A 12,196-nucleotide genomic window follows, 5' to 3' on the forward strand; every position below is an offset into this window, starting at 1 on the left:
GGGATGAGGAGGCAACAGTATGACAAAGCTTATAGGTAGAGATAAGGACAGGCAGATCGCTTAGCAGTTCCTGTCATGGGCAAAACGGACTTGAGTTGGGGAAATTTAACTATTTTTTCCCTATTAAAATAAATTATGGAAGTAAGAAACAAAGACAAACATTAAACCAGCATTGTTGCTCCCCTCTTCTCCATGCCCAACTTTATTCTTTCATTCCTGACTCCTCTTACCTATACTGACTGGTGCAGTTGACTGGGGCTTGGGAGATTATGTTTATAGTTCACCGCTCCTTCCTTCTCACATTTATCTTTTCTTTTGTAGAGGGCTCCTGCACAGACTGAAGTTCTTCAGGAAAAAATTTGCTCCATCGTGGGTCCTCCATGGGCTTCAGGAATATCTGCTCAGGTACCATGGAGTACCTTCTTCTCCTTCTCTGACCTTGGTGCTTTCTCCATTGTTTTTCACCTTTTTGCCCTTTCTCCTCTTACTGTCAGGCATTTTTTGCCCTTTCTTAAATATGCTTTCCAAATACACCAGCATTTTGGCTGGGGGGTTCAGACTTGCCCTGTGATGGGTCCATTGGAGCCAGCTGGAAGCGGCTTTTTCCAGAATGGGGCAGCCCCAGCCTCTCCTTACCAGTCACCCCTGCAGCCCCCTCTGCCAGTGCCTGAGAACATGCACCCAATACAGTTTCACAGAGCAGAACTTTCCGCCTTTTTAAAAGCTTGTTTATGCTGCTTCCATTTGAAATAGTATCGAAAGCCACCCTGTATGGGATTCATTTGGCTAAGCAGAGACATCTAAAGTGTGAATAAATCTTATTTAGCTAAAATCTTGATTTAGTTCCAAAGAGAAATACCTAAGGTTATAAGAGATGCCAGAACAATCTTCATAATGACAGCACTTGAGAAAGATCTGCGTATTTCAGGGATGCCAAACCTGGTCACAAATGGTATTCCCCTGAGCTCAGTATTGAGCCCTGTTCCGTTAAATATCTTTATCGATTATCTGGATGATGGGATCAAATGCACCCTCTGTAAGTTTGCAGATGGCACCAAGTTGGGTGGGAGTGTTGATTTACTAGACAGGCTGGATCGGTGGGCTGAGGCCAATTGTATGAGGTTCAAGAAGGCCAAGTTCTGGGTCCTACGCTTGGGTCACAGCAACCCCATGCAATGCCACAGGCTTGGGGATAAGTGGCTGAAAAACTGCCAGGCAGAAAAGGACCTGGGGGTCCTGATTGACAGCCGGCTGAACATGAGGCAGCAGTGTGCCCAGGTGGCCAAGAAGGCCAACAGCATCCTGGCCTGTATCAGGAATGGTGTGGCCAGCAGGAGTAGGGAAGTGATTGTCTCTCTGTTCTCGGCACTTATGAGGCCACACCTCGAATACTATGTTCAATTTTGGGCCCCTCAGTATGAGAAAGAAATTGAGGTGCTGGTGTGCGTCTGGAGCTCGTGAAGTGTCTAGAGCACAAGGCTTATGAGGAGCAGCTGAGGGAACTGAGATTGTTTACTCTGGAGAAGAGGAGGCTGAGGGGAGGCCTTATCTCTCTCTACAACTACCTGAAAGGAGATTGTAGCGAGGTAGGTGTTGGTCTCTTCTTCCAAGTAACAAGTGATAAGGCAAGAGGAAATGTCCCCAAGTTGCTCCAGGGGAGGTTTAAATTGGATATTAGGAAAAAAATTCTTCATGGAAAGAGTTATCAAGCATTAGAATAGGCTGCCCAGGGAAGTGGTTGTCACCATCTCTGGAGGTATTTAAAAAACATGTAGATGTGCCGCCTAGGGACATGATTTAGAGGTGGACTTGGCAGTGTTGGGCTTATGGTTGGACTTGATGATCTTAAAGGTGTTTTCCAAACCACGTGATTCTAGGGTTCTACAGCTCTATGACCCAGAGTGAAGATAGTTACCAATTTTTAAGCAATAGTTCTAAATGTAGTGTAGCTATATTTGATTTGTAGTTATACTTTGCTGACAGTTAATAAAGAATGAGTTTAGACTATAATTAAGTTAACCATGATTTTGACATATATTTTAAGATTGATACTTTGCATATCTGATGCCCTAGAGTGTCTGAAACATCCACACAAGTCTGGCAGAAATTGCACAATGCCTGCAAAACCTTGTGACACCTGAAGGCTAAGCAAGATACCCATGTTAGCACGGCACCCTGGCTGAACTCACTCTTCGTCTTATTTAGACCTTGCTGTGATCTCTGTCATTATGCCACATGGACAGCCTGTTCATATAGGAAGGGGATGATAATGCTTTTTATTTCATGTTCAGATTTTCTGTTCTTTCAGAAAAGGGACATCTTGTGTGTTTTTAGAATTTATACCATAGTGAAGTTTTAGTTTCAATATGATCTTCTCTATGTTAGCATTATAAAAACAGAGGAAATTTTTTAGTTTTTTTTTTTTCTTCCCAAATGTGTTATTAACAAAGCTTGCATAAAACAAAGTCATACATATAGCTTCATGAGGCTAAAATATAATGACTAAACGTAGAGGAAAATGTATCACCATTGTTAATGCAGAAGTCTTAAACAAGGTCTTATTCTAACTACCTTGAATTACAAGGTTACACTTGAATATTGAAGGAGAGACTCCACATTGAGAAGAATTAAAATAGTCACTTTAGTAAAAGAATATTTTACCACTGTTCGTACAGAATTAAGAAGTGAAGGTTCTCTGAAGTTTTCAGTGAAATGTTTAATGTTTCACATTTGACTCATTGGCAGTGCTCCTTTCAAAGAACTGCCTTCAATCACCTCACATGGTAAAGTATCTTCTGCCCAAAAAGCCTTGACATTTTGTAGGGGCGATATAGTAGCTGAGCTTTCCTCAGCAAACAGTGAACTCTACACCTCTTGCTGAATGATTTATAAAGAGTCAATGAAAACAGATTACACATCCTGACTTAATGGTTGGACATTCTTTATCCTGGTTAACAGCTTTATCGTGGGGGACAAGGGGAAGGATAGCTTCAAAATCAAATAGTCCCGCATTAGGTATAAAACTTACACTATCCCAGCATATCACAAAATGCCGAATTGACTAATTTCCACGTTGTTACTTGTAATTATGTCCCTGAAGAATTAAATTTTAAGGATAAAGCCGCTATAATGCAAATTTTAACCTAATGCTTTACTTAATGCCATTAAAATGTAAAGCCCAGTTAGAGAATTGCTAGCATTTCTGCTTCTCTCCAGCTCCACACAGATCAGCCTGCAGTACTTAGAGTTACCTTAGAGCAGCATAAAGGGAAGAGGATTGACTTTGTTTTCAGATTTGTCCAGTCACCAGTGGTCATTCAAAGTGAATAACTGGCCTAGCTCTGTTATGAGAAATATGAACCTTAAGCATTAAGGGGCCAGGGGAGGAAGACCACTAGAATTGGATTACTGGATTTGGTGGGTTACTTTGAGAATTTCTTTTTCAGCATCCTTTTTGCTTCAACATTAACTTCTCAATCAACCATTATAAAAATGTCTACCTTTTTTTTCCTTTGAGATTACTATCATCTTTCTGCATCTTGCAAAGGACAGAAGAAACATATAATGGCATCTTATAGTACAAAGTTTCTGTTGACATAAGGTTGGAATTGATAAATCTTTTGCATACAGGTCATTCCAGATGAATATTTTATATCCTTCTATCATGTACGTGCTAAACACGGCAACCTGAAATGGTTGTTATTTATTCTCTACTCTTTGTGTGTTTTAAAACTAGGTATAATTTACCCAACAATATATTTTTTCTAGTTTCAATGGGACCAGAGCAAAGTGCAAACTAGCAATGGTTTCAAAAATAAATAGCTGTGCAACAGTCCCTTATGTCACTACAGACTGGATCCTGTCTGTAGGGCCTGAAACAGGCTTTAGTTGAAACTTAGATGTCTTCATCCAAACTGTGATCCAAATGTCTCTGCAGCTTTAAGCCTTGAGGCATCTCTTTAAAGAAATTTACGGGTTTATTTGATTTTTAGGTTTAGAAGGCTCTTAGGGTGTGATATTTGCCTTAGCTTCAGATAGTTGCAGAATAGAGAAAATAAAGAACTATACATATTTAGGGTCAGACTGACCTATTTTAGCCCAATATCTTAACATGGGATGAATCATACTACATGAAGTGACATTTTTCTCTTCATTAAAGTGAGATTAAGCGGCAATGTATGAATTTACAACAGAAGTGCCTAAAGTTGGTGCAGCGATATCCCACATCCAAAGGTCCTGCTTCTATCCATGTTAAAAACTTCTCCAGCCAGAGTAGGATATGGCTCACCTGTCTGTCGTTTTACCTAAGGCTGTTGAGGATCTCAATTCAGAATGTGTTAGTCTTAACTAATAAATGAATAAATATAAATACAATAATAATATAAAAATATGTAAAATAAAATAAATAAAAATTTAAAACAGCTCTGATGCATGATTTCTATAATTTACTAGTGATAGTATTTACCACTCATTTATAAATTCATCTCCTAAGAATATGCCTTTCAAAACATTATAAGAAAGTGAAGGTAGGAGAAATTGAATTCTCTCTCTCCTTTTGCACTACACTGCAACAAAAATTCAAGACATCTGTGACTGGAAGGTGACATTACAACTGGGAGGATGATTCTAAGGATGACACAAATTTACAGATTATGCTTCAGCATCAGGAGCACCTAAATTTTCATCAGAAGGCCTTCTACCAAGCGTAGTCTACCAAGTAAGTAACTAAATAAGTAAATAAAGAAAGCAAGACTCTAAAACTGGGGATCACTGAGCTCCAGATGGGTGTTAGGTTAGATTACTTTATTTGTATGATTTGATCAAAATTTGCAAACTTGTATAGCAAAATTATAGTTCTCAAAACTCTCAAATGTAAATATGCTTATTTCAGTACTTTGGGACTACTGAGGGAAATGTCAAAGATCTACAGATTTATTTATTAAATAAATCCACTGAATTTATGAAATTACATTTCATTTGAAAGTAAATTATTTAAATACAAACCAAGGTAGGGTATAGCAAGTTTATACATTCAATGCAATTTTATAAATATTTTAATCTTATAGGTCACAGTTACTACAGTAGAAGAAGATGAAAGACTTTAAGAGTACATAGTTAAGAAACTGAAAGATTTGTGTTATGAGTAGATCGAGACAATAAAGATACCCAGGGAAGTTGCGCACTGTGACAATAACAGAAGTTTTGCTGGAAATCCTTAACCTGGCACTAGTGAAATAAAGTGAAAATAACTGTCCATCTCCAGGTTTAGCTCACACCTTTGTCTTATTTTTGCTTTCCTTTAATTCTGAAAACTTTTTGTTCTTTTTCTAGGTATAATTCTTAGTGTAGCTCACATTCTCTTTTTCTGTTCTTTTGTTGTCTATTTTTATTTCTATTTTATATCCCTTTCCTGCTTTAAAATCTTTGTTTCTTTTACTTTCTTTTAATAGCTCTCAGTTATCTGTGCTCAAGCTCTCTTCTTCCTTTGTGATATTTCTGTTGCTTTTATATCACTGTTTTTAGATTTTATTTTTTATTTTATTTAATTTCATTTTGGTTTCTACTTTTCATTAGCTTGCTTTTTTAAAGAAGCTTTGCTTATGCAAACAGTATACTTTTTCAGCTGTCTATCATCTGTCTCACATTGGTAAATTCTGAGTATGATGGCTCATTATCCAAAACTGACAGAAGAGTACAGAGTCTTACAAATAAGGAATTTCCCAATAGGTTTGGGAAAATTGGCAGTTGGCTGGAGGGCAGAGATCCAAATCAATGTACCATCAAATGAAAGGCAGTTACTATAGAAGCCTATTCTGAGAAGCAGCAGCCAAAGATGCTGGTGCTGCTGTCAGCCAGCCCAGTGCATGCTGCAACTTGCCTCACCAAACAGGTGAGGAGCATGGTTGGGCGGCAGCCCCAGACACCAGCAAGAAGAGAACATATGTCAGCAATCTGCAGGAAATTGAGAAGCTTCTTTAGTTTTGTTGCTCATCAACTTTTATTTTCTCCTCTTCCTCCTACACTGCTGAAATTAAGCTAAGACAAATGCTTTGACTTTGGAGAAAGCTGTTGCTGTACTCAAGGTATTGGATTTATCCCTGATATATGCAACAGTGGACTTTCGTGTGCAGGTCAGGAGACAGACCTCTATTCCTGTGTGTACAAAATGGAGTGATACTGGGTGAGCAAAGCAGGTAGTTAGAATTGTAGTTACCAAATAAAAGTGTTTGAGGATTAATGGTCCTAAATTATTGCATAAGAGAAGTCACTAGCACAGTTTCTAAAAGCAGGAATATTTGCATTTCTGTATTTTTATTGTGCCAGAAACAAGAACATTATGTTCAATTTTGCAACATTTTACTTCACTTTAAGGAGTATTTGACAATCTTATTCATTCCAAACAATGAAACAAACGACCCCCTCTAATCTGATTCAAATTAGAAATTTAGGATTCCCAAGTCATCTGTTGCAACAGCGGAAGTACAGCTGAGGAGAAAAATCATGCACTAGGCACACTATAGCTATAGGGATGCTTCTGCTAAAGATACATGCATGAATCTTCAACTAAAGCACATGCAGCACAATAAGTCAATAAGAAGTAGCTAATGGGAAACCAGGCAAGAACATATTTTATAAATTCAGCCATTTAGAAATTTAAAATTTAAAAACAACAGAAAAGCAGAGATAACACTGCAAGAAAGGCCCAGAAGTCCATTCTCTGCAGAAAACAGCACAAGCACATACAGCCTGCTCTCTCTCAAACTCCAAGTGGCTTTATGAAATTACGCTTGTTTTTCCATTTAAGAGAGAAGATGTAGAGTTCCCCTAATTAAAGCCTAATCAATAGGTTTGATGCTATAGACTCTTGTCAAACTGAAGAATTTCATATTTTATTCATATGTACTGGAGAAGGCATAGAATTAAGGTTCCGTATTCTTGCCCAAATACCATAGCCGTAAACTGTATGTAAAAAGTGGGAATAATTTACTTTTCTTCCAGTTACCTCATTTTGAAAAGGATGCATCCGAGTATTTTTGAGACCACATTTTAGTCAATACACAATCCAGTCAGTATATATGAGGTGTATACAGAGTGTATCTCAAATCAGGTTTCACAACAGAAGCATGCAATATTTTATTTACTTTCTGGATCATTTTATGGTTCAGCTGAGAGCCAGGCAACTTGATGTAGATAAGTATGAAAGAACTGGAGAACTTCCAGATCAACAGGGAACAAGCTAGTGAGTTTATGAAATGTCAAGGGCTGACAGGTGTCAGTGTTTTCATCTTTCTCTTGAACAGGTGAGGGCATGAAAAAAAAAAAAAGATTTTTAGAGAAGAATATAAGAGAAAATTATCTGTGTTTTGGAGGAATCTATGGCCTTTACTGGTCTTATCCACGTTTCCCTGAAAAAATATTACTTTATTACAAACTCAGTATTATTTGAACAGGGACCTCTAGATCTATAAAAATAAATGAGAATACACTTGCCAAACAATACTGAAAGCAGACTCTAAAAGGAGATAATCAGGAAGCAAAATAAATATATATATCACACATAAACCAGTGGCTTACAGAAATGATTTGTCAGTTAGTTCTCTATTCACACTTACCTCTGTAATTCTGAGTTCTCTCTCCCAAATCCCTGTTGTTCTTATTCTCCCTTCACTACTCTGCCGTAACCAACCCTCACTGATTCTTATTTTTTCCATCCTATTCTCTACTACCCTTGATCACACTGTATTAGAAATGCCTGCAAGAATGTAATTTAATAAACTTCTTAGCCACTGTTCCTGCTGTTATAGCTATCACTACTTATAATTCTGAATCAAAGGAAGATTTTTTTTAAAGCTTTTATTTTGGTATTCTACCTAATACTAGGATGATCACTGTCAAAAGGTTCTTCTTCTTCATAATGAGGCTGCTGAGAAAGCCATGAGTGAGAATTGTTTTAATTTACCTTTTATATACCTGGAAAGCCTGAAATACTTCCTAAACTATTTCCTGTATTTACTTTTCATTTATTTACTCTGAAATCAAATAAATGTACTTTTAGTTGTCATAAATTAATCTAATCTAGATCATGATTTTAAAAACTAATTTTTAAAAAAATTTTGTACAACATATGTCAAGGTCTGATGCATGGAAATATTCAAACAAGTGAAACACTTTGGATACTAGCTTTCACAGATTAGAAACAATGAGCTATCTGATGCTCACCTAAAAATCATAGGAAGAGGTTTGGATATAAGCCTGTGTGATCAACTTCTAAGGTAAAGAGATGTGCAACTTTGTTACAAACTATAAAATCCACTGAGTTTGGATTCTGTATTTAAATCTTTATCTGGATTTTAAAGAACCAAAATGAAAAAAAAAAAAACACCAAAGTAACACACACACACAAAAACCCCACAAAAAACCTTGCAACCCCCCACCTAAAAAAAAAAAACCAAAAAAACCCCCAAAAAACCAAAAAACAGCACCCAGAAAACCTTCAGGGTAGCTTATCAATCACTGTGCCTCTAGCTAAACAAAGTTCTCATTTTTCCTCCAGCAACAAAGGCAGCAACTACTCCCTGTAATTTACATGCTTACAGTTGTGAAATGTTCATTTCTATACTCTTTTAAACATTGGCTCTTTGAGAAGAGGGGATCATTTTCCTCTTTTAGATCAAAAGGGTAGGAAATAGTGTATTGAATTTCAAAAAATCTTTCTGCTGGAGTGTAAGTAATGACTAAATGAGAAGCCATGAAGTAACAGCTTTATTTGGTTGCTGTTACTGTCATCACCCTGTTTACACACTGAACTGAATTACCTCTTGTACAGCATCTTTGTGTGACTTCAGCAAAACAGCCATAGCTGAAGCTTGTTTCACTACTGAATCAACTACTAGCCAAAGTGCCTGTAAATGCTCTTTGCCTACTGTTGTTGAGCTGGTGCTAACAGAAATAGGAAAAAATTACAGCACAGTTTAGCTAGAAACACACATGCCACTGCGGCAAGCACAGGAGGCACTGAGAACTGAAGCATTCCTTTTGTCAATAGTGAGACAACAGGGGAATTGAGAGCAAAGATCATGGTTTGGTGATCTCACTGGGACCATAATTTAGATTTTTGTTTTGTGTATGCCTGAAAGAGGACACTTATGACTGAGAAAAAAAACTTTGGGAGAGAGGAGAAATTATTTTTGAATAAAATATCTCATGCAAATTCTGTCTTTTTTTTTTTTTTTTCCTTAAAACTGTAATCAATCTCAAAACCACAATTAAACTCTAATGTAGGCTAAGTGACATGAGCATTATGTAATGACTACAGAAACAGAAATGCCATTCTGTCATTTGACAGAAAACCAGAAACTTATCTACAATTTAATTAAGATAGGGAATTTGGCATGCACTTTTTCACTTTTTTAATAACATATTTTTATATTAAAATTTCGAGACACCTTTCAGGCAAGCCACACCAGAAAATAAATTGACAGAAGCCTCTTTTCTACAATTATATTTGTATTTGGAGAAAAACAAACAAGCATAAAACACATGTTGCAATCCAGTACTTGGTTTCCAGTGGCGGTGCTACTTTCTTTTGATCTCACATCTTCTTTCTCATTGTCAGTCATGAGTTGTTGATTTTTTTAACTGTGGAGTTCTATAACGTTATTATGTAAATCTTCCTTTATCCTCCAAAGCAGCAGCCCTTTTCTGAGAAGTCAAGCAATACTGCAGAGCTCTGCGACAAGATTTGAGCACTTGAGATGTGACCTTCGGGTGAATATATTATAACCAAGAAATTTGATTACCATGCATAGGACCATTAGGGACTGTTTCTCCTATGCTTGATTTAAAAAGGCATGGAGCAGTTCCTCCATAAAGCTCAGGTTAGTAGTGCCTATCAGAAAATTCTTCTCTAAATTCCTTAAGTTATGTAATGCCAGGTTTGTCAGCCTTCACACAAAGCCACAGTGAGAAACACAGTACAAGGCTCACACAACCTGTTGAGCAGTTCCACCCATATGACTGACTATGCTGAGTCTATCAATCAACTTTCTCATGCAAGGCATAATCCTCAACTGCTGAAGCACAGAGGCTAGGCATTACATCTTAGTATGTTGAAATTATTCTTGAGGTTAAAAGCCATGTTTCAAGCAATACTCAGAAGCTTACTACATTTCCAGTGAAGAGGAGATAGGATGTAATAAGAAAACAGTTCTTCAGTCTTGCTCAGCTCATTATCTTACATTTTTTCACTCATCCTTCAGAAGTTGGATAGCTTGAGACAAAGGCAAATAATTCTTGGCATCTGATTTAGGTTCATCCTTCCTGTAGTCCTTATTAGTGCTACAGTTCCTTGCTTGACAGGGTAATGAGCAACTTAGATTCTCGCTTCATTCATTCTAAAACATGCTAGTCTTAGAGACATTTATCTGAAGTGAGCAAGTTGTGAAAAAAGACTTTTTTCCCCTTTGTTCAACGAAGTAAATCTATGACGTTTATCCTTGTGCAGTCTGTCCTCTTAACTGATTTTAAAAGAAGAATATGTCAAATTCATCTGGAGGCTTCAGCCAAATCAGATAATTGCCAGCTCATAAAATTTGCTTTTAGGGTCTGATTTTTAATTTACCATTAGCAATCTTAAACTATCCATTAAAGACACTACTGAAGGGAAAAGAAAAAGTCAAATGAATCCCTTACACTGGAGTTGTAATTATGTCCTCAGAACATAATTATTTAGAATTTCTGCATTAGCAGATCTTCTGAATAAGCAGAATTATTAAGAATTTGAATTAATTGACATCAAGCTTTTAACTTTTTTAATATGTATCTTTGGAGAAGAGAGAAGGGTCACCTTAAGGCCAGGATTTTGTAGCTTAACATGCTTGTTTCTTTTGGGCATCTGGGATGTGAGTATCTTTGCAAAAGACAAAAGCTTCCATGGACAAGCCCTAGAATTATTAATATGCATTTTTATGAGTAAAGGATGTAGAAGCTTTTCAAACTATAATTTGCAAACTCAAAAATAAAGTTAACGTCATGCCAAACAATAACAACATACAGGTTGATGGTAAGAGAATGGCTAATATGGAGTTGTTAAAAGCACGTGTTGCTCTATGTAGTCTAGCCAGTAAGAATATTACCTGTAGCGTCACAAGATCATAAAATGTAGATATCTGAAAATGAAGCTTTCAGTTAATTTTCCAATATTTTTTCCTAAATTTCTCGACAGGATTGAGCAATGACGATAGATGAATAAGGGTGTGAATCAGGTCCCTGACTTAAGAGAAATAAGAAGGACATGGTCACTGGCAAATACTGTAGAAGAGCAGAAAATAAAATGCACCTTAAAAGAAAATACATTTCTCACCCTCTGACTAAGAACAAGCATTATGATGGAATAGAATGGCCTGGCAAAACCTCTTATGACGACTCCAAGGTTGGGATTTTACAATTCATATACCAGCTTTATTATCTAATTCAATGCCTTGACTTTCTAAGTCAATGCCTTGACCTTACCTAAGGTCGTATTTTATTTTGCTATTTCAAAACTGATAGCATTTCTATTCACTTTAAAAGTGGTGGTAAACAGATTTCCATCACAATCTGATGCTTCTGTGAGTTGATGCTGCAAATCCTGTGGTTCATCTCACTTCTCTTGGACACTCTTTTTAGAATGGAATAGGATATTCCCTGGAAGAGTTTTCTTCACTGTCTACTGAGGGAGCCTGGACACCAATCTCAAAATAATTTCTGAATAACAATAAAAAGGTGTGGTGAATTATGTTCGTAAAGCCTTACACTGTTTTTCAGAACTGTAATGGAAAGATACTGCTCCATTCCCCTTTCAAGATTCCCCTACTATCAAACATTCGAAGTGATGATTCTTGCTGCAGCCCTTCTATTTATATTCTTTAATGAACATTTAAATATCCACAAAGATGGCCAGCATTTTTCTGGAGGTTTGCAATAAAGTGTTGAAATGGGATCCAGCCACAGGATCTTCATTAACATATGCTGATTATAAAAAATGACGAGAGTTCCTACGATTGATTGATAGGAATAGTCAAGGCATAGTCAACATACTACAGTATGTTCGCCCAAGGCTGTTTAGGGCTTGTGTTGTATAGGGTCTGCAACAGAGAAATGCGACTATGCTTAAACTAACAGTGATGTGTTTTTCAAATATTTAGCTATCGACTTC

The 12,196-nt window shown here is 36.9% G+C and overlaps 1 pseudogene; it reads left to right on the forward strand.

Annotated features, from left to right (window-relative positions):
* The first annotated feature begins 1,116 nt into the window (after positions 1-1,116).
* The window catches only part of LOC104349789 (uncharacterized), a 36,344-nt pseudogene continuing 25,264 nt past the window's right edge, over positions 1,117-12,196 (forward strand).

Source organism: Leptosomus discolor, chromosome 1 (assembly GCF_034619465.1).
Source record: "Leptosomus discolor isolate bLepDis1 chromosome 1, bLepDis1.hap2, whole genome shotgun sequence".
Taxonomy (NCBI): domain Eukaryota; kingdom Metazoa; phylum Chordata; class Aves; order Leptosomiformes; family Leptosomidae; genus Leptosomus; species Leptosomus discolor.